The 19,238-nt window shown below is 40.9% G+C and overlaps 1 protein-coding gene across 16 annotated transcripts in view; it reads right to left on the reverse strand.

Annotated features, from left to right (window-relative positions):
- Positions 1-19,238, reverse strand: part of FOXP1 (forkhead box P1) — a 493,539-nt gene that overhangs the window by 265,942 nt on the left and 208,359 nt on the right. For 14 of the 16 annotated variants that reach the window (XM_073351104.1, XM_073351110.1, XM_073351094.1 and 11 more), the window contains one exon: positions 17,176-17,237. The gene's annotated coding sequence lies outside the window, so the exon portion shown is untranslated. Of the gene's footprint in view, positions 1-17,171; positions 17,238-19,238 lie in introns of all 16 variants that reach the window. The other 2 variants (XM_073351096.1, XM_073351093.1) reach the window with 1 other exon arrangement.

The following is a 19,238-nucleotide window of genomic DNA, read 5'->3' on the forward strand; positions in this document are numbered from 1 at the left end:
TTCTGCAACTCCCATCTCATTACTAAGTTCACCCCAGCCTTGTAGCATGCACCTCACTATATCACTCAAATCTCAGCTTGACATTAGTGCTAAACAATATTCATTAAGAGCGTCACCAAAGTGCAACATGTTAGTAAATCAAACCCTCAATGCTCTATTTTACAAATTTCATGGGCCACTAGGGATAATTAAAAGGGCAATTATATAAAGTTTGGTGCAGTTTTGAGAATCAAATGACATTTTCTGCTTTAAAGCACTTGATTATCTGGTCTTTTTCTATTAAGACCATCTTTTGTACTTTTATGGTCAAACAGTACAAACAAACAATAACTGCTCTTTAAGAGGCTTCAATTATTTCTCTCTCTTTTTGGTCAATCACTGCTCATTTCTGTAAATTATATTCTGAGACAGCAAATGGAAAAAAATTAGACTTTTTAAAGTGGCTGATTAATATAAAATGATACTGAGCTTCAGATGTTGCTTAAACTGCAGCTCTGTACAAAAATGGCATTGCTTTGGGTGTTTACAGTGCCCGAGTGCTGTTTGGTTTGTCACTGTGTTTAACCACCACTCTAAAGCTAGCAAAGTACATTACTGGTAGTAACAGCTCATGAAAAATACAGCAAAGAAACTGCTAGTGGCAGAAGCATTTAACTTTCTTGTTAGCAGCCTCCCCCATGTGGCACTTTAGCACTAGCAAGTTGTTTATTATGTTCTGTGCCAGGCAAAACTGATTAAATGGGGCTCTTAAGAATCAAAGCGTTATAAATTCATGGAAATACAGCAAGCAATAAATTCCATGGAATTAAAAGCTTACTAGTGCTATTAGCATTTCAGGGTGTTTGCATTGTTAATACTGATGTACAAAAATGATGTTCCTATAAGACAAGTTAACCCAATACAAGACATGCATTAGCTGTAATATATTTATACAATGTCCTCATTACTTGCAGCTTTTTCCCCCCAACCTGAAATACTCAATGTTTTAAAGGAAAATCTAAAACAAATCCGTGGTCCAGAGGACAAAGATTTACATTCCCTTTGAAATAAAAATCAGAAATATTGTACATGAACCATAATACCTTTATTATTATGTGAAACAGGGGGACTTGAACATCCCAAAGCATGAAACACAGGGGCAAATCTATAAGGGGGAAAGGCAAGGTTACTTCGCGCTCACAAAAGACTCAAACCTATTTTGCACCAACTTGGTGCTGATTTAACAATTTAATGGGTAAGCCCAATGCACAGAAATATTAATACTAAAAAAAAGAAAAAGGCTGTTCTAGTCTGAACTGGCGGTCAGTAAATCTGACAATACCCCCCTCCAAAGAGTCACAGTTTTACTCCTGGAATTTTTACTCTGGGTCTTAGTATCATCATTCCATTTACAGGACTCTGATGGCAGATGACTAACTTCTGTATCATTACCTTAGGGCTATGCACACAACACTGGAGCAACACTGGTTTTAGTTCTTCCCTTCTGCCGATCTGTTTTTAGAAGACTGGTACCTTGTAGCGAGCATTCCTTTCAAGCAGAAAGTTTGGTAAAGAGGCCTCACAAGAGGGTGGCGGGGCAAACAAAAGGGGAAGAGCAGAACATACTTTCCAAAATGTAGGGAAAAAATAGGCCTTGCAATTTTTTGGTTAGCAGATAACATTCTGCACTTATATTGCACTTTTCTGAGGATCTCAAAGCACTTTGCAAACATTGTCCCACAATGCCCCTAAGAAAGAAAGCAAATGTTATCTCTCTCCTACAGAGAATGTTATCAAACCACAGGAATTACTACTACTGTTAGTACTTGTTAAAAGACAACGATATGCTGAGCACATATAGAAGTAAAGACATCATCTGCACCAAAGAGCTCAGGTTTTATGAAACTCGGCTCAAGTCACACAAGCGAACCAGTGGCAGAGCTAGAAAAAGAATTCAAAACTCCCGACTCCCAGGCTCATGCTCTAACTACTACTTGACATTCCCCAGAGAATCAAACAGCAAAACAAAACAAAACAGAAGAGTAGGTTTTAAAACACTCAGAGGCATACTGTCCTTTTGATGTATGCATGTCCTGGCAGTTACACTTCAGTATCAAGAGAAATACCCCAGCTATTGGCAGAGATTTAGTCCTTTAATCTGAAAATTTAAATCTCTCTCTCTCACACACACACAAAGGAATATTTATAGCTGAGGGATCTACATGCAAAAACTATCAGCCCACCAGGGTATGTGCATCTGATGCACTTGGGGTTCTATTTGCAGTGCTGAGAAACACCAGGAAGCAGGCATGGACGGACTTGTAGAGCACGTGGGGGAGCCCTGATCCCAAGAAGCAAAAGCTAAGGCAGTGTCAGAAGTGCTTCAAACCCATAGACAGGGCTTTCTGGGAAGCTCACTAAAGTGATAAACACGTTGGAATGCCTTTATTATATGATTGCTATCATTAGGTAAGAAGGGTGAGAGAAGAGACAGTAGAAAGGGGGTGGAGGGATATGTGGAAGGGCAGAGTAGGGGAGAAATACTTTTCATAATATGTTAAAAATAAATGCCTCAAAATAACAAGGAGTTAACCATTTGAGTGTGTTTCTTGGTACCAAATTTCACAGAGAAGATGGCTCCTGCACTTAGCTATGGCGAGCATGTCAGATGCCCCAGGTTGGGAGGGACCGAGACAACTGGCCCCTGATCATAGAATAGCAGCATGATCAGATGTGCTGTGTCAGAGCTGCTCCTACGGCCAATACTAAACATGCGACAAGACTTTCCCTATTTTTTAAAAGAAATAAGGACACTCACAGCCAAAAGGCAGCAATAGGATATTGTTGATATCAAAATGTAAACAAGCCTAGGGAAGAAAACACACAATAAATCAGGGGAGCACATGTTTGTCAATACCTCTGCTCAACAGTGCATTTCTCTGAGCCAAAAGTTTTCTGCTGGACACCCATATTAGTCAGAATCCCAAAGTGTCCAGCATCAAGCCTAACAGAATTCATGCTCCAGAGATGAAAGCACGAATGACTGGCTTCATGATGAAGTGACCAGTAATACTGCTATTCTCAGAGAGGGCAGGGGCTATGTTCTGTTTACATATATTCCCATGCAGCTGGACCTTTGCTGCTACCCTTACTCAAAGACAGGCTCCTACAATGGCGTAATACAAATGTCACCACACCAAACCACATTATAAATCTGCCAAACTGGGAACCACAACATTTGGGTTTAGTGTGACAAACTGAATCAAGGCTGGTTCAAGTAAGTTCAAACCAAACCATTTATCAGCTGCCTTCTAGGCTTCCCATGCCAAGTGCACTGGGAGAGAGACTGGGGGCAACCAGAGAATGGGGAGAAGGTTTACCTGGAATTTTTAAACCTTAGAAAATACATAGAGAAATTATTGCAAAGTGATGTACTGATCCCAACTTATGGAAGGATGGTGTTGCATTTGACCTAGGTATCATGAGTATATAGCACTTTTGCCTTGATGATTACTGACACACCCTTTAAATGCAATATTTGCATGTGAGGCAGTATGACTTTAGGAACTAAGCAGTCTGGTAGCCAGGAACTCCTAAGGATACATCCTGCCTCTGCTGGCCTTGGGCATGTCACTCATCTCTCCGTGTCAATTTGCCCACCTGTAAAATGGGTACAATAACCCATATTTACCTTCTTCAAACAGATGTAATTATTACTTGCAAAGCAGATACTGTAATGCACACTACACAATTGAAGTATTACTATTATATTATTGTGATTTTCATAAAGTGATGCTGAAAAATAAGTCATAATAATACTCCTAAATTAACACTTTCCTTACATTAATTCCAACGATTTATAAAGTATGATGTTGGAAACTTTCAGTATAAACTCAGCAATGTATGAATCCTTTCTCTATGGCAATGATCAAGAGCTTTTAAAGATAACTAAGTTGCATAAATGCTAAGAGTTTTATTTTAACCCCTCTAATTTAGCATATCAGGCTCAAGGTTGGATAGTACCAGTATATACACTCCCCACCTATTGTGAAGAATTAAAACCACAACAATTTAAAGACAGTGTCATCCTAGATTATCAGCACTGATTGAATTTAATTCATTTTGTGGTTTTAGCTCACCCCAGAGGGCTGCGTAAAATTTCAAAATGCTATAAAATACTATGAAAAAGTTGGAAAACAATTTTGAAATTTCACTTTCACAGGTTCATAACTGACCCATTTCTCATTTTGCAAAATTCTGTGACTTTTAGAAATCAAATGTTTGAGCTAAACAGTTACCGAATAGCAAGAACATTTTCTAGAATAATTTCAAATCAAATTTAAGCCAAAATACTGATAAAAAGATAATGACAAATTTCACTAGGAAAAAAAACAAAAAAAACCCCCAAAACACTTATTTCAAAACAAGCCAACCGTTTTTCCATTATTTGTTTTGTTTCCTAAGGCTACGTCTATTCGTCCAGCTAAGGATGCGTCTCCCCTGCACGTGTGCACCTCCTCCTATTAGCTCTCATTGAGCTAGTGCAAGTCTAAATAGCAGCATAGCTGCGGTAGCTCAGGAAGTGGCAGAAGAGACATGGCTGAGCCAGGCTGGTTTGTACTCAGCACTGCTCAGCCATCCCTTTACTGCCTCCACCATGGCTGTCACAGCCACACTGCTATTTATACTGGGCACTAGGCTGATGAGAGCTCGCATGAGCATGCATACAGGAGCAGGGCAACCACATCCCTTGCTTATAGTGTAGACAGAGTCTAAAAGAGGCCTTCCTCGCCCCCCGCTCCCCAACAAACAACTTTTTGTTCAAAATTTTTTGAATAATTACCATACCACGGTTTGCAAGTTTTTACTATTAGCTTTTGAGGTGACAGTGGGTTGTAGAATAGGATTATTAAAACCCTTTTTTCTAGGGTTGACAGGAAAAATATGTTGAGTCTGCACAACAGACAAAGGAGCTGTGTACTGTGTAAATAAGTAACTGCAGCATTTTCAGCACACGTGCTGTTTATGTGACCCCACCTTCCCTCTGAAGCATCACAAACAGCTTATCTAAGCTTAGTTGGAGGCCTTTTTAGTTTTATAGACCACTGATCCCATAGTTTTTTGTGGCACCAAGCACACAATACAGTAGTGGACTAAGTCGTCATAATCCGAATCAATCCGGAGGGAAACTTCAATGCATGCTGCCAATACAGATGAAATAATTTAGCTCTTTTAAATTTGTATCAGGCAGATAATAGCCTCAAAATTGTCAGGTTAAGAAGTTTATTTTAGTTAAAGATAAAGATTTAGCATTTTTCTGTCAAATGCCATATAAATAAATAAATAAATAAATATTATTCAGGAAATACATCTTGAAGTTTCAATTTTTTTGTGGCTGTGGAAGTCTCCTATGGATGCTGCCATTTTCCTGCCAAGTGGCAGGAGGTTTACAAAATTAGAACAGGAAAAACTCATTCAGCATGGAAACCAATGGGAAAAGCTATGGATTGTGAAGACTAATTAAAAACATGTATTTCTAATGTATTCTATTGTTAGATGGCATTCAGGAATTTCAACTGAAAACAGACAGCATGCACCTCTGTAGATAATCGTCAGAGAGAAAAGCGAACACATTTCCTCCCTTAGGAAGGGGGAGTGTAATTCCAGTCTCTCTCTTTTCAGCCTGGCACTCTGAGATCACTGCTGGAATCTAGGCTGGTGATGAGCTCAGACTGCAGGCTGGTGGGTAGAGAAGTCAAACAACGGAGCTGAAGAAGTAGGGAAAGGGCAATAGCAGCGATTAGAGACACACCATTTCTCAGGGTCAGAGGAGACAGCAAAGTTGTGTAACTTCATCCAAAATTCCTATAAATTGTCTCACTCTTTAAAAAAGTCAATAAAAACAAAACACCATCACCTGAAAACCTGTCTACCCTACCTCTAGTTCAAGCTCTTAAATGAAATGAGCACTCAAAATATAGCACTGAGTGTGCCATCAGCTCTAACAGCAAAAATGTCCAACTTCTTGTCTGTAAGCAAGAAAATGGCAGCCTGCACAGAATAGGTGATTTTTATTTCTCTCTCCCCTCTGTCCCCCCGCCCAAACACATACATTTTGTTCAAGAAAGAGCTTGTATGTGTTTTGATAAAAGTGTCATTCATTCTGAAATTTTAGCATATAAAACATTCGTTTTTCTTGGAAAAAAAACTACACAGTAAGGGTTGACCAGATTGAACATAAGAACAGCCACACAAGGTCAGACCAATGGGCCATCTAGCCCAGTACTGTCTTCCAACAGTGGCCAAGGCTAGGTACTTCAGAGGGAATGAACTAAACAGGCAATCTTTGAGTGATCCATCCCGTCGCGCATTCCCGTTTCTGGCAAACAGAGGCTAGGGACACCATCCCTGCCCATCCTGGCTAATAGCCATTGCGGGACCTATCCTCCACGAATTTATCTAGATCTTTTTTGAACCCTGTTGTAGTCTTGGCCTTCACAACATCTTCTAGCAAAGAGTTCCTCTGGCGAGTTCCCAATTCCCATATTTTAAAGGCCCGTGGACAAATTCCCTGGTGGTGTAAGTATACACAGTTCTATTGGTACCAGATGCAAAACAGAAGCCCTGACACACTGTGGTCTTCTACTACCCCAGCTGTTGTGAGCCCTGGCCTGTCAGGGCAGAGGCCTCCAATACCTACCCTCTGAGATTTGGCAGGTAGGGAAAAAAACTGACTTTCATATGAGCTGATGTGGATGAGTGTTTGGAAACCAGGTTTAATGGCACATAGCAGAGCTGTCTGTTTCAGGACACTATGTTGGGCATCATCACAAGAGGGATGAGCATTATCTGTGGAGTTACTAAGCTTAATATGCAATGGTTAAGGATGCTGTAAAGTTCCACATCGTTAAACATGGAGATTGAGAAGTCCGCCTGATTAGCCTGCAGACCTTGCCAGGGATGATCTGCAATTGCAGACCTCAAACTCCACAGGCAATCTGCATGTAACCTGAACATTTAGTAGCTTTTCTGAATAGGTACTATTCCCAGAGCATACAAACTCCAGGTAGTGTTACCATGAAGCTCTGTTCTTTAAGCCAAAACTACTTGGCTTAAGAAGCTTATAAACTTCACCAGTTATGTCCATGGTGAGTGTAATATCCTTGAATCAACTCTATTTATTTTACAAAACTAGAAGCTATACCATGTGTTTTTGTGACATTTCTAAGTTGCTTGAACTAGACAACTTAACTAAAAGACCTTACAAACTAGTGCACAGGATAAACCTACAGAATTTGTAATCCCATTGGAGCAATTCTATAAAAGCTATTGGGGTTTTTATAAACTCTGCAAAGTATTCATGGGGCGCTCAGAGATTCGAGTCTTTTACGGAATACATTCAAAATTAATTCCCCATACATATCCTAGACCTTGAAGGACAAATGACCAAAATAAATTCAGCAGCTCCTGGCCAAGTCATTTTTGAGCACCCAACTTTCAAAAAGAGAAAAAATAATGAGGCCAGATTCTGCTCTCAGGTGCACCAATGCAAATCAGAATAATTCCTTTAGCTTCAAAACACTTTGTCCAATTAATATCAAACTTTCCTTCAAAGTCTTACTCTGAGAGGATAAATGATTTTTTGAGACTGTTAAAGGAAAATCAATAGCAGACTTGTGGAATCTCACTCATGGTCTTACCCTATCTGTCTCATATAACTGACTTTGCAGACATACTTACCATTCTTACAACTTCTGTAAGACCTCTCACAGGGCTTATAATGTTCTCCAAACCAGAGCTCTCAGGGGTTCAAAATGTTCTTAACAAGCAAGTCCAAAATCAACCACCTACGCTCCTTTTAAAAAAAACAACCACCACCAACCAAGTACTCCTGGGCACCAGATTTCATTGAAATGTAAAACCAATTTGCGATTTCTGGGCCCATCAGTTTTTCAGATACATCTTCCAAAAGAACATATCTGGATACTTTTCAAAACTGCAAAATCCACCGAATATTTTTAAGCCCTCCAAATCAAAAACATATTGTCTATTTACAGGAGTCAAACCGAAACAAAGAACAGCAGCAGCACCACAAAATCCCCTAGCAGAAGAATAAGCACAAGACATTTTATACGAAAAGAACTTTGCAAGTGAGAGAGGGATCAGATAGGTACACCCAAAAAAAAAAAAAAAGTCTTACCACCTAACCCATTGATTTATTTATAGGATTTGTACTATAGTGTTTTCCATTTTCAAAGACTGTTACCAATATTATCGAATTACCAATATTGCCTACACGTGAAAATTCCACTGCTGGAGCTGTTCTATTATCAGAAGCTACTGTACCTGTGCACATAATTCCCCCCTCCCCATAAGTGGGATAAACTAATCCTCAACATCCCGCGAATTAGGTACAACAGATAAAGATTCATACTATTGAAGTAGAAAGAGTAAAAACAGAGAATCCTCTAACCTTTTTAAAAAGGGCGTGTAGGAGGGCTGAGGAGGAGGAAGGCAGCCAATTTCTCTTTTGAAAAAAAAAAAACTGATAAAAACAACTCACCAAATTTCAGCCAGAACAGATTCTGGAGACCAAATTATAAACTGATTATATTAATGATTTGTAATGGAAATGACGCCAGAGCCTTAGTTACAAATGTTCAAATGTTTGTGCTCCCAAAATAAAAAAGTAAACAGTGAGCTCAAAGTCAAATGACTATTTTGAGCAATTACGAAGAATTTGTACAAAGCACACTGAAAAAAAAAATACATGGGCATGAGAGGTGAGACACTCCCAACTTACAATTCACAGGTTTACAGGGAGGAATCCTTCCCAATTTAACATCCTGGATGTGGTGACTGAAGCTTCGGCCATTAAAGGTAGAGAAATATGCCTTCACGTGTGGGAATCACAAATGTGGACAGGCAACCAGTGCCAAAGAAGTATTTTTTTAAAATGCCTTGGCTTTAATAGCTTGCAAATGAAGAGGGTGGTATTGTAACGACCACTGACGTCACGGATGTTGTAATGTTGCCACTGTAACATAACACTGCTACAATAAGCTAAAATAAATATGCCGGGAAGACATGCCTTGGTGTAAGGCAAAAGGCCACTCTGTCATTAAGAGGCGACCAAAGTGTGCCATACCTGACAAAATCTGGTTTCTGCAGTCATTTCCCGATCCAACTCAGGACCTTACTGCACAAAAGTGGGTACTGCACTGCATTCTTGGAGACAGGCTCCAATTTTTATAGTAGGGGTGCTGAAAGCCACTGAACAAAACTGTAAACTCTCTATATGATGGAAACCACTTCAAGCCAGGGGGTGCTGCTGCACCCTTAACACTGCTAATTCCAGCACCTTTGCGTAAGTGGTGTACCCAGTACCCATGTCCACCACAGAGCAACGAATGGCATGAGGGGTTAAAGAGAGTCCAACAGCCTCCGATGAAGGAGTAAGAATGTGCTCCAACTTTTCGTCCATGGACTTTTTTATTTTTCCCCAACTCTGTTTCCCAAGCCAGGTGGGCTTGCTAGGGGGCAGGTCTACACTTAAAAACACTGCGTCGGAGCAACTGCACCATTACAGCACTTAAGTAAAGACACTCCTACATTGACGGGAGAGTTTCTCCTGTCTGCATAGTTCATCCACCTCCCTCAGAGGCAGTCGCTACGTTAGCAAGAGAAGCTCTCCCATCAACATAGCGTTGTCTACTGTGGGGGAGAGGGGGAAAGAGACTAGGTCAGTATAACTACTTTGCTGAGGGTGTGGGTTTTTCACATCCCTGAGCAACGTAGTTATAAAGATATAGGTCTAGAGCAGTGGTTCCCAAACTTGCTCCGCCGCTTGTGCAGGGAAAGCCCCTGGCGGGCCAGGCCGCTTTGTTTACCTGCCACGTCCACAGGTTCGGCCGATCGCGGCTCCCAGTGGCCGTGGTTCGCCGCTCCAGGCCCATGGGAGCTGCTGGAAGCGGCAGCCAGTACGTCCCTCGGCACGCGCCGCTTCCAGCAGCTCCCATTGGCCAATCATCTTTCTGGATTTTTGATACATGCAACCACCTCTGATCACTGCAAATAATTTGAACCAATGATGAGCCCATCAAAGAGTATGCATTTCAGTCTTAACCTAGATACTGAAAAGTAACAGTGTGGCTAAAGATCAGAATAATAGTTTCTCAATCTAGAGGCACATGCTAACCACCAAGCCACGACGCTTCATTGTGTGGTTAATATTATAGATTTGAAATGGGATGATGGTAAATTGTAAGCATGGAGTAATACAAGCCACCACCTGGTAGATACTTGATAAGGGCTTAAATAAAATACATTAGAGAAGTGGAAGAAAGACTGTAGAATTAAATAAAGAACTCACTAAATCTTGCTCACTTTGTTCACTTGAGTAGCCCTGTTGAAGCCAAGAATGATTTTGCCCAAGAACAAAACATAGGAGGATTAGAACCTGTTACTTATTATCCTAAAAACGGAGAGACATGTTTTCCTACTAGACCACTTGCAACATTATTATATATAGCAGTAGTTTTCAACCTGTGGTCCACGGACCACCGGGGGTCCACAGACTATGTCTAAGATTTCCAAAGGGGTCCGCTCCTCCATTTGAAAATTTTTAAGGGCCCACAAATGAGAAAAATGTTGAAAACCGCTGATATATAGAGTAGTGGGGAGTGGGGTGGGCAAGGCCAAAAGTATGCAAACAAAACATGTTCTCACAGTTCTCCTGAGATCATTAATGCCAGCAGATAATAGTTTAGAGAGAACAACTCTGACAAATCTTTGAAGTCTTCAGTACAGCATTCCAACAGCTCATGCTAATGAGATTTGTTCAAAAACTTTTCCAAAATGCCTTCATTTATTTTATTAATCTTCCTGATCAAATGGCTTCAGAAAAATCACAGTTCTACCCATTTCTAGACTAAACTCCTTATGAAACTAGGTATAGATTTAAATTAGTATTTTGTTGTCAGAGGAGTGCACTGAGTCTGAGTTTGTCCATCCCACAACATGCAGATGTAACATAGCTTCTGTAACTATAGATTATAGAGATTCAGATAAACACTCTGAATTCCGCAGCATCTTTCATCTGAGGATCTCAAGTGCTTTACAATTACTAAATCTCACAATACGTCTAATGACATCAAGCAGGAGGTTGGTACACCCCATTTTAGGGATGGGCACACAAACCAGTCAAATTACTTCACCAAAGTCGCACAGTGAGCTAGCAGCAAATTTGAGACTAAAATCCAGGAGTACTAAATGCAAGTTTCCTGTGCTAACCACTAAAACGCACTGTTTTCCGACTTTTCACATTAAGCAGTATAGTGTATATAGGCACCAATCCCAAAAGTGGCCATCCTAGCACTGTGTATGTAAAAGAGAATCACTGGGAGGCTTTGTCATGTAATGATCAGAGCAAAATCACTGGGAATCAGGACTCCTGGCTTCTATTTTCAGCTCTCCCACTGGATTTTCAGCCTGACCGTAGTCACTTGACTTCTCTGCTTACTCATCGGTATACTCCTCGGTTTACTCATTTATAAATTGGTATGTACTAATACACTTATTCACTCACTCACTCTCTCTCACACATACGTGCACCCAGGGGTATTGTATCATTGCTGTTTCATAGTGAGATCCTTGAATGAAAGAAGCTAAGCACTAAAGGGAAGAATTACTCTTATAAATTCTAATATTTTTACTATCAAAGCCATCACTGGCCCCTATTGTTCTGTGCATAGGTCTCTCCCTGGCTGTGCAGCAGGTGGGAGCAGCCACTTCCATAACAGCCTATCCCCTTCCTACATTCCCACTGGGGGATTGGGGAGCCACACACAAGAAAGGGGAGAGCCAGGTCCATGAGTGTACTTGGCACATCATGTCCCCAAACCTGTAGCAACAAGGAGCAACCTTCTCAAAGTTAGCATATTTTGAGGCTGTCTTAAGTTTTGCATAGAGCCCTGATTATGGGAGCTCTGCAGACAGCTGCCAGCAGGGGAAACCAGAAGAGGGATGTATGGAAGTGTCACTGTGCCATGCCTTTGTTACATATTCGGTCAGGGAGTGGCTCTTCCCTGACCAAACAAGCTGGTGGGAACTCTAAGAGAGAAATCTCTGGCGTCCTACATGGGTTATTTTCCATAAAGAAAAATGGTGTGGCCTATTTTATCATGCAGTGGAGAGAAAAACCTTTTGGCTCATCTTTATGTCACACTTAAGGGGACAGAAAAAAAGTAGAGCAGCATTTACTTGTTCCGCCCTGTAGAGAAAAAATATAAGAGCACGAACTGAGCTCAGACCCAAAGATTAATTTGTTGATTGTCTCACTGGATCCTGAATTACAAGCAGCTACAGTTTTGTTATCAATATTTAATCACCATTTAACTCCGCCATGCATTAAGAGTTGAAATTTTAAACTAAGTGTAACTTTGCAAAATCCTTTTGTGTTGATTTTTTCTCGTTAGGGGTTTTCTAAAGGATACTATCTCTTCTATCTTGAAAGTCTGCATGTACCTTTTGTTATCAATAATGTACAACTTTAGTAACATGTTTTTGTACTTTCCAATTTTGCAGCATGCAAGCTATCCCTGACTTACAATGCCCACTGAATTTGTTTGATTACCAAAAATGCCTTTACGTAACATTTAAACAAATGACTAATGCAAAAAAACTAACATTATTGAGCATATTTCTCTATAAATACATTTCCCTCCTCCCCTTATGGAAAAAAAATCAATATTTTAATTCTGATTCTCACTTTGAAGAAAACTGACTCTGGTTTGTAAAGCAATTTAATTAGACATTATGATTAACAATGTTAAATAAAGGAGAATACAAACATCTGAATGCTGAAGGTTTAACCATCAAAACCCCTTACTATGTTTATTCAGTTATTTTTGTCACTGTGCATTCTTCAGAGCTCACACAAAAAATACTTGGAGCTAAAAAATCTACTGCATCACCCTTGTCCTCTCATCCGACTTTGTATGCCTGAGACCAGATTTCCATGCAGTTCTGGGAAGCAGAGGACCATACAACTGTTGCTGAAGAAGTGAAGAGCATTGCTTTGTGAATGCACTGAGCCACTTTATCTACTAACACAGAAGATGGGATTCACCTGAAATTCAGTTATCAAGCAGTTGAGCTCAATTTCAAATCAACCAAACCCTTAACCCTTCTTATCTCAGTGACACCACTCTAATTAGGACTCCGTTACCATTTCCATTATGAACTCCTTTTACCATGGTTTATTATCTTTGCAGCGTCGACTCCCACCACGCTGAAACTCGATCTGCAGCTTCTCAGCCCAGGGTGTCAATTGTTTTGTATTTATTTTATATTTGGTAAAAAGAGAGACCAGTTTTGCCGTCACTGAAATCACCGTGTAAAGTCATGCCATTGGCGTCAATGGGAGCCGGACAGGATCCATAATTGGCCACGGAAACAAGTCTTGGCATTTCAGAACAACTCTGCATGCTGTTAAATTGCGTGTTCTGCCGTGCATTTTGGCAACATCACCTTCTCATGATCGGTCCACCACTGCGGCGGGCTGGTCCCTGGATTGGGAATAGGTTGACACCAGCCATTGCTGCAGGGGCCGCATGCGGAGCCTTGCGTGGAGGACCACATATGTGCAAGCTGCCATGCGGCCTAGCTGGTGCAGGCACACCCTGGTCGTTGTCAGGGGAAACACGGACACTTCCGCAATAAGGTCTATCAGGGCCTGAAACCTGACCAATGGTAGGAACGCTGTCGCCCGGGTCAAGTCGAGCACGGCCCCAATGAATTCTATCCTTTGAACTGGAACTCACATGGACTTTTTGCGGTTGACCAGGAGTCCCAAGGAGCAGCACATGGCTTGTAGTACAGGAATGTTGTGTTGGACCTGAGCCTTGTAGTTGCCTTTGACCAGCCAATTGTCAAGGGAGGGGTAAATCTGGATACCCTGACGCCTGAGGTAGGCTGTAACTACCTCCATGCACTTGGTAAATACCCTTGGTGCTGCAGGCGGGCCAAACTGAAAGACTGCAAACTGGTAGTGGGATGAACTAACTGTAAAACGGAGAAAGCGTCTGTGTCCTGGGAAGATCTCTATGTGAAAGTATGCGTCTTTCAGGTAGAGGACAGAATACCAGTCTCCCGGATCCAGGGAGGGGATAATGGAGGCCAGAGAGACCATGAGAAACTTTAGCTTCCTTAGGTAGCTATTGAGGTCTAAAAGGTCCAGGATGGGACGCAGCCCATCCTTGGCTTTTGGGATCAGAAAATACCAAGAACAGAAACCTTTGTTCCGGTAAGGAGGCGGGACCTCCTCCACCCTCTCCAGCTGTAAGAGCCCCTGAACCTCCTGTTCGAGAACAGAAGGGTCCCTGAAGCTGATGAAGGCTCACCTCTGTATTCAGGCTTCCAGGCAAGGAACAGGGTGGGTTGCATCATTCGACATGAGCTGAAGCCCAACTTCCTGACAGGGGAGATGAGCTGCCCAGCGCAGGTCTTAGCTCGCCCCCAGCCCTGTCCTTCCCCTTGCGGGGAGTAGGAGACCATCCTCCACCGGCTTTCAACTTCTTGGCCAGGGCCATGGATGGGGATCAGTGCTGGCTTGTCGGCGTGTGGCACTATACACTGATGCAGTGGTGCTGGGTGCCGAGTTGGTCCTTTGCTCTAGGACCAGAGCGAGTGCTGACTCCATCAGGAGCGCTTGGAGTCTGAACTCAAGCTCTTAGTCCTAGGTTCAAAGGACTTGCAAATTTGACACTTATCACTTATGTGCCCTTCACCAAGGCACCTGAGATAGCTACTATGTGGATTGCTCACTGGCATGGGCCATTTACAGTAATCAGAGGGCTTAAAGCCTGGGGACCAGGGCATGCCTCGTCCCCTAGCTAAGTCCCCGATGGGACTAACAAAACTCTAAACTACTGCTAAAGGCTAACTAACTCAACTACTAACTATGTACACTAACTTTACAAGAACTTTAGTTCGTACAAACGAAGCCTAAGCAATGCTAGTAAGAGCAGCGAACGGTCCGTGCACCGTCACTGGCAGCAAGAAGGAACTGAGGGTGGGGGGAGTCGGCCCATGTGGGGGCCACTCCAGAGGACACCAGAGCCACTCCCCTACGGATACTGTTGAGGGAAAAACTTCCGGCACTGGTGCATGTGGCGAGCACACACACCTAATGTGGAACAGACATGAGCAAGCACTCGAAGAAGTGGTAGATTCTCCAAGATGTCTTCAAATCAAGTCTAGATGCTTTTCTGGAAGATGTGTAACAAGCTGCGCTTTAGTCAAAACACAAGTTACTGGGCTTAATACCTGGGGGAACTGGATTAAATGTAATCATCTGTGATATACAGGAGGTCAGACTAGATCATCTAATGGTCCCTTCTGGCCTTATACATTACGATTCTGACTCATCGAAGCTACTCAGTATTACATGATGCATGCAAGAGGACAAGCCCAAGCATGTGTTGTATCATAGCTACCGTAACACAAAGTATCCTTGCTTTTGCAGAGATGTAGGTCAGAAACTTCAGGTTAGTTTAAAACATTGTTTTGTACTGCAAATAGTATTCCTAAACTCACGTATATCATGTAATAGGATGTCCACATATTGCAGCATTAAGCTCTTCTTTACAAGCATACGGTAAAGCATGAGGGGGTCTGATGTATCCCAGTGTGCAAAGTTTTTCGTTATGCATCAGGCCAATTTAAATCAAACCAAAAGGAGAAACAAAACAGCTATATGCCTTGGACTGTGATCTTATCAGGGCAGGGTCTGTCCCTTCTCGAATGTCTGAAAAATACCTAAGACATCCGAGGCACCCCTTAAGCAAACAATAATAATATCCACATTCCAAGGAAAGGCATACCGTGTTGCTGACATAAACCACAGGAACAGCCATAGATTGCAATATTCACTTGAACTCCATGAATTTCATCCTGTCTGAATAGATTTTTTTTTGGCAACAAAGAGCTAAAGAACCCATTATCCATAAATCTATTTTAAGTTGAAACAGAAGAGAATGCGTTGAGATTTTTTTCCTTAACATGTTTTTTTAAAAAATAAATAAATAAAATAGCTCTAATTCTTTGATATATTTAATCATTCTGTAAAATTCTAAATTTAAAATGAAATCATCATTTTATATTCAAAGAAGGTCAAGAGAACAGCACTGACATCACAGTGAACGGCAGCCACTGCTTAACGGTTACATCAGTGTCGCTTGTTGCTATGGTGCTTAACCGACTATTAATTTCTGAAAGAAGGTGATTATAAAGCAGCCATATGAACCTCAGTCAGATGACACCACTTCAATACCAAACACTGACATGCGTTACTCCTGTCTTCTGCAAGTTAATTTTATGAATCACTACTTTTGTGATGTTAATATTCCTTTCTAACTTTAAACTTACAAAAGTCAACAAAAAGAAAGGCAAGGAGTTAAGGTAGAAGTGAAGGATTTTCATATTTTTTTAAAGAAAGAATGCTTTCAGGGAGCTGATTTGTTTTGTTTTCTTTTAGATATGCCCCAAAAGACCAAAAAGCATGCATTTTAACTGTTACAAGGATAAGTAGTAGTAACTAGATTAAGAGCCAAATTCTGCTCTTACGCTGCTGTGTTAGCCCAAATCAAAGCAGCCATAATGCCAATTTGACCATCCCTTGGGATTCATCTTATATAAATGGAGTCTTCAGCTGGCTAGGAGACAATAGCATCTCTGACACCACTCAGTGCGGAAGGAGTGGGGCATCTTTGAGAGAGAGGGTATGACATGATCCCCAGCTGCAGGGAGAGCCAGTTGGATAATAGACAGCCAACATAAATTAGAGAAGACTGCTCTCATTTAGACTGAGGACAAGATTGGTGGCCAAATGGCCCCAGAGGCAGCTGGACGTGAGCCAAAAGGGCCACCTTTGTGCTTCTTTCCCTAAGTTTCAACAGAGGGTCTAACTCATTGGTTTAGTTGGGAGATGAACACGGTTTAAGTTAGGGCAGAATATGGTTAGAAAAGTGTGTTAGAGCCCAATCCTACAGTCCTTACTCACGCAAGCATTCCCATTTAAATCCAGGGGCTACTTCCGCAAGTAAGAAATATGCATGGGTTTTGCAGGATTGGGCCCATATATAGGCAGGTCAGTCTATACAAACTAAGTGCAAAATGGTATTTGTATTTACCTACTTTAGTTGCTTCTGCAAAGCAATCTTCAGTTCCAGCCACCCAAAAAGGTCACTCTTCTTACCCTGGAGACAAAGAGGATACCACAATGTCATTGGCAGATCAGTGCTAGCGACAACATCTGAAGCATTTTCATTGTTACCACATTAGCAAGTACAAACATAAATAAAACAACAAATGAATTCAATTGTGTTTAATGGTGAATGACTTTCAGAGAGAGTTAATAAAAACAATAAAGTCACAGGACTGCTGCTTATCAGTACCAGCCAGCGTGAGGCTCTTCGGTTCAACAAGAACAATGTGGCGTTTGGGGGGAGGGAAGGGGGGCAGAGGAAAAAAATCCCTGAAGATGAGACACCTTTGTTCTCTACCATAAACTTTCTTAATCTTGATGTCTATCAATTTAGTTTCACTTTGAATAATATATGACTCACGTCCTTTGTTTCAGAACGCAGACTTGCTTGAATAGGTCTCTGCTTAGTTAATTTGTGTGTGTGTGTTTGTGTGTGTGTGTGTTTGTAACCCCTGTAATTCTATTTATGTTCTCTCTGTCGTCCTCCCCCCGCCCCCTTTCCAAAAGATATAGCCCTGGAGGAGATGCATCTGTCATGCTTAATTCAGAAAGTAGTTTACTGGTATTTGGGGTGTTCAGGTCCTCTTTTTACACCAAGTGCACAGGGTTAATAAGAAAAATGGGTGTCAGTAAAAAATAGAGTAGAAAGGAAGAACAGCAAGTGTGTTACAACCTATATCGCTGCATCTTGTGTACTCTCTCTTATGCAAAACACTATGTAATCCTTTAAGAAACATGACAATCTGCCACTTTCTGTTCACGTAATTGGGATCAACATATGGTAGAAGAGAAAAGAAAAACATTTGTTTATTAATTTAGATCAAGTTACTAACAGTGTTTAGAATTAATTCCATGTCAATTGACCAAAAGCATTAATAGAATAAAACTATAACATAATTTAACTGAAATGTTGATCTTCTAAACAGTGTGCAGAAGTACACGTAATATCTAATGTTAATTCATTAGAGGCAGACAAATATGCAAGCATTTGCTGATATAGACAATGTAACATGAAACAGAAACTCAACGAAATTTTAGTGTGTGAAATAATAAGGCTGTATAAAACTTTGTTTCACAAAATTCACACGATAAAGGTGGGGTCCTTTGGGAGTGTTTGTGAAACTGATCAACTGACAGAGTATGCCATTTCCAGGATCTGGTGCAGCTTTTTGCCATCCATTTTACTCAGGGGTGGGGTGGGGGAGCCTTTCAGAAGGAAATTCATTTATTTACCATTTATTCTGCAAACACAGACAATTTTTACAATTACATGTCACCTTTACACCTCTGAAAAATGACATTTTTAGCAAGACAAAAATGGTTAAAATCAAGATGAAAATGGAAAGTACTGTATTTTGATTTTTTGCTCATTTGCAAAAATTAGATGATTTTTTTAAACACCTCTAATGAGAAGTTTTACATAGTTCTCATAATAAAATATTGGAGACTAAGGTCCAAGATCTATAAGCGCTTGCAAGCAGTCCCACTGGCTTCAGTGGGATTACTTGGGTAAGTAAAGATTTTCTTGATTGAGGCCTGAAAAGACAGGCACAATATTAACAGCACAATAGGTAGGTCTCACCTTCAAACATCAAAACCTTGCAAGCAAAATACATGAACTCTGACATACTATTTACTGTTAGAGTCACGGCAATAAAGGTTTTTACTCCACTTTGGTGGAAATATGATCTTGATCAGGTCCTTTAAATCTATTTTCATGTTTATCAGTTCTGTTGTATCTATTTTCTGGATGTTTCAGGCAAACCTGTGGTACTGCACTTTGCAACACAGAATAGATTGGCAGGATACAAGTAGACCATTTTAAAATTGAATTAAAAAAAAAAATACCTGAAAATGACTACTTCAAATAAAGTTGTCTCTTGGTAATGTCTCAAATCCCATATAACATTTGCCCATTTTTCTAAACACCTGTGGAGCATATTCAGTACACATGCTACAAAAAAACCCAAACAACCCCAAACTAGTGTTTGCT

The sequence above is a fragment of the Lepidochelys kempii genome, chromosome 7, assembly GCF_965140265.1.
Source record: "Lepidochelys kempii isolate rLepKem1 chromosome 7, rLepKem1.hap2, whole genome shotgun sequence".
NCBI lineage: Eukaryota > Metazoa > Chordata > Testudines > Cheloniidae > Lepidochelys > Lepidochelys kempii.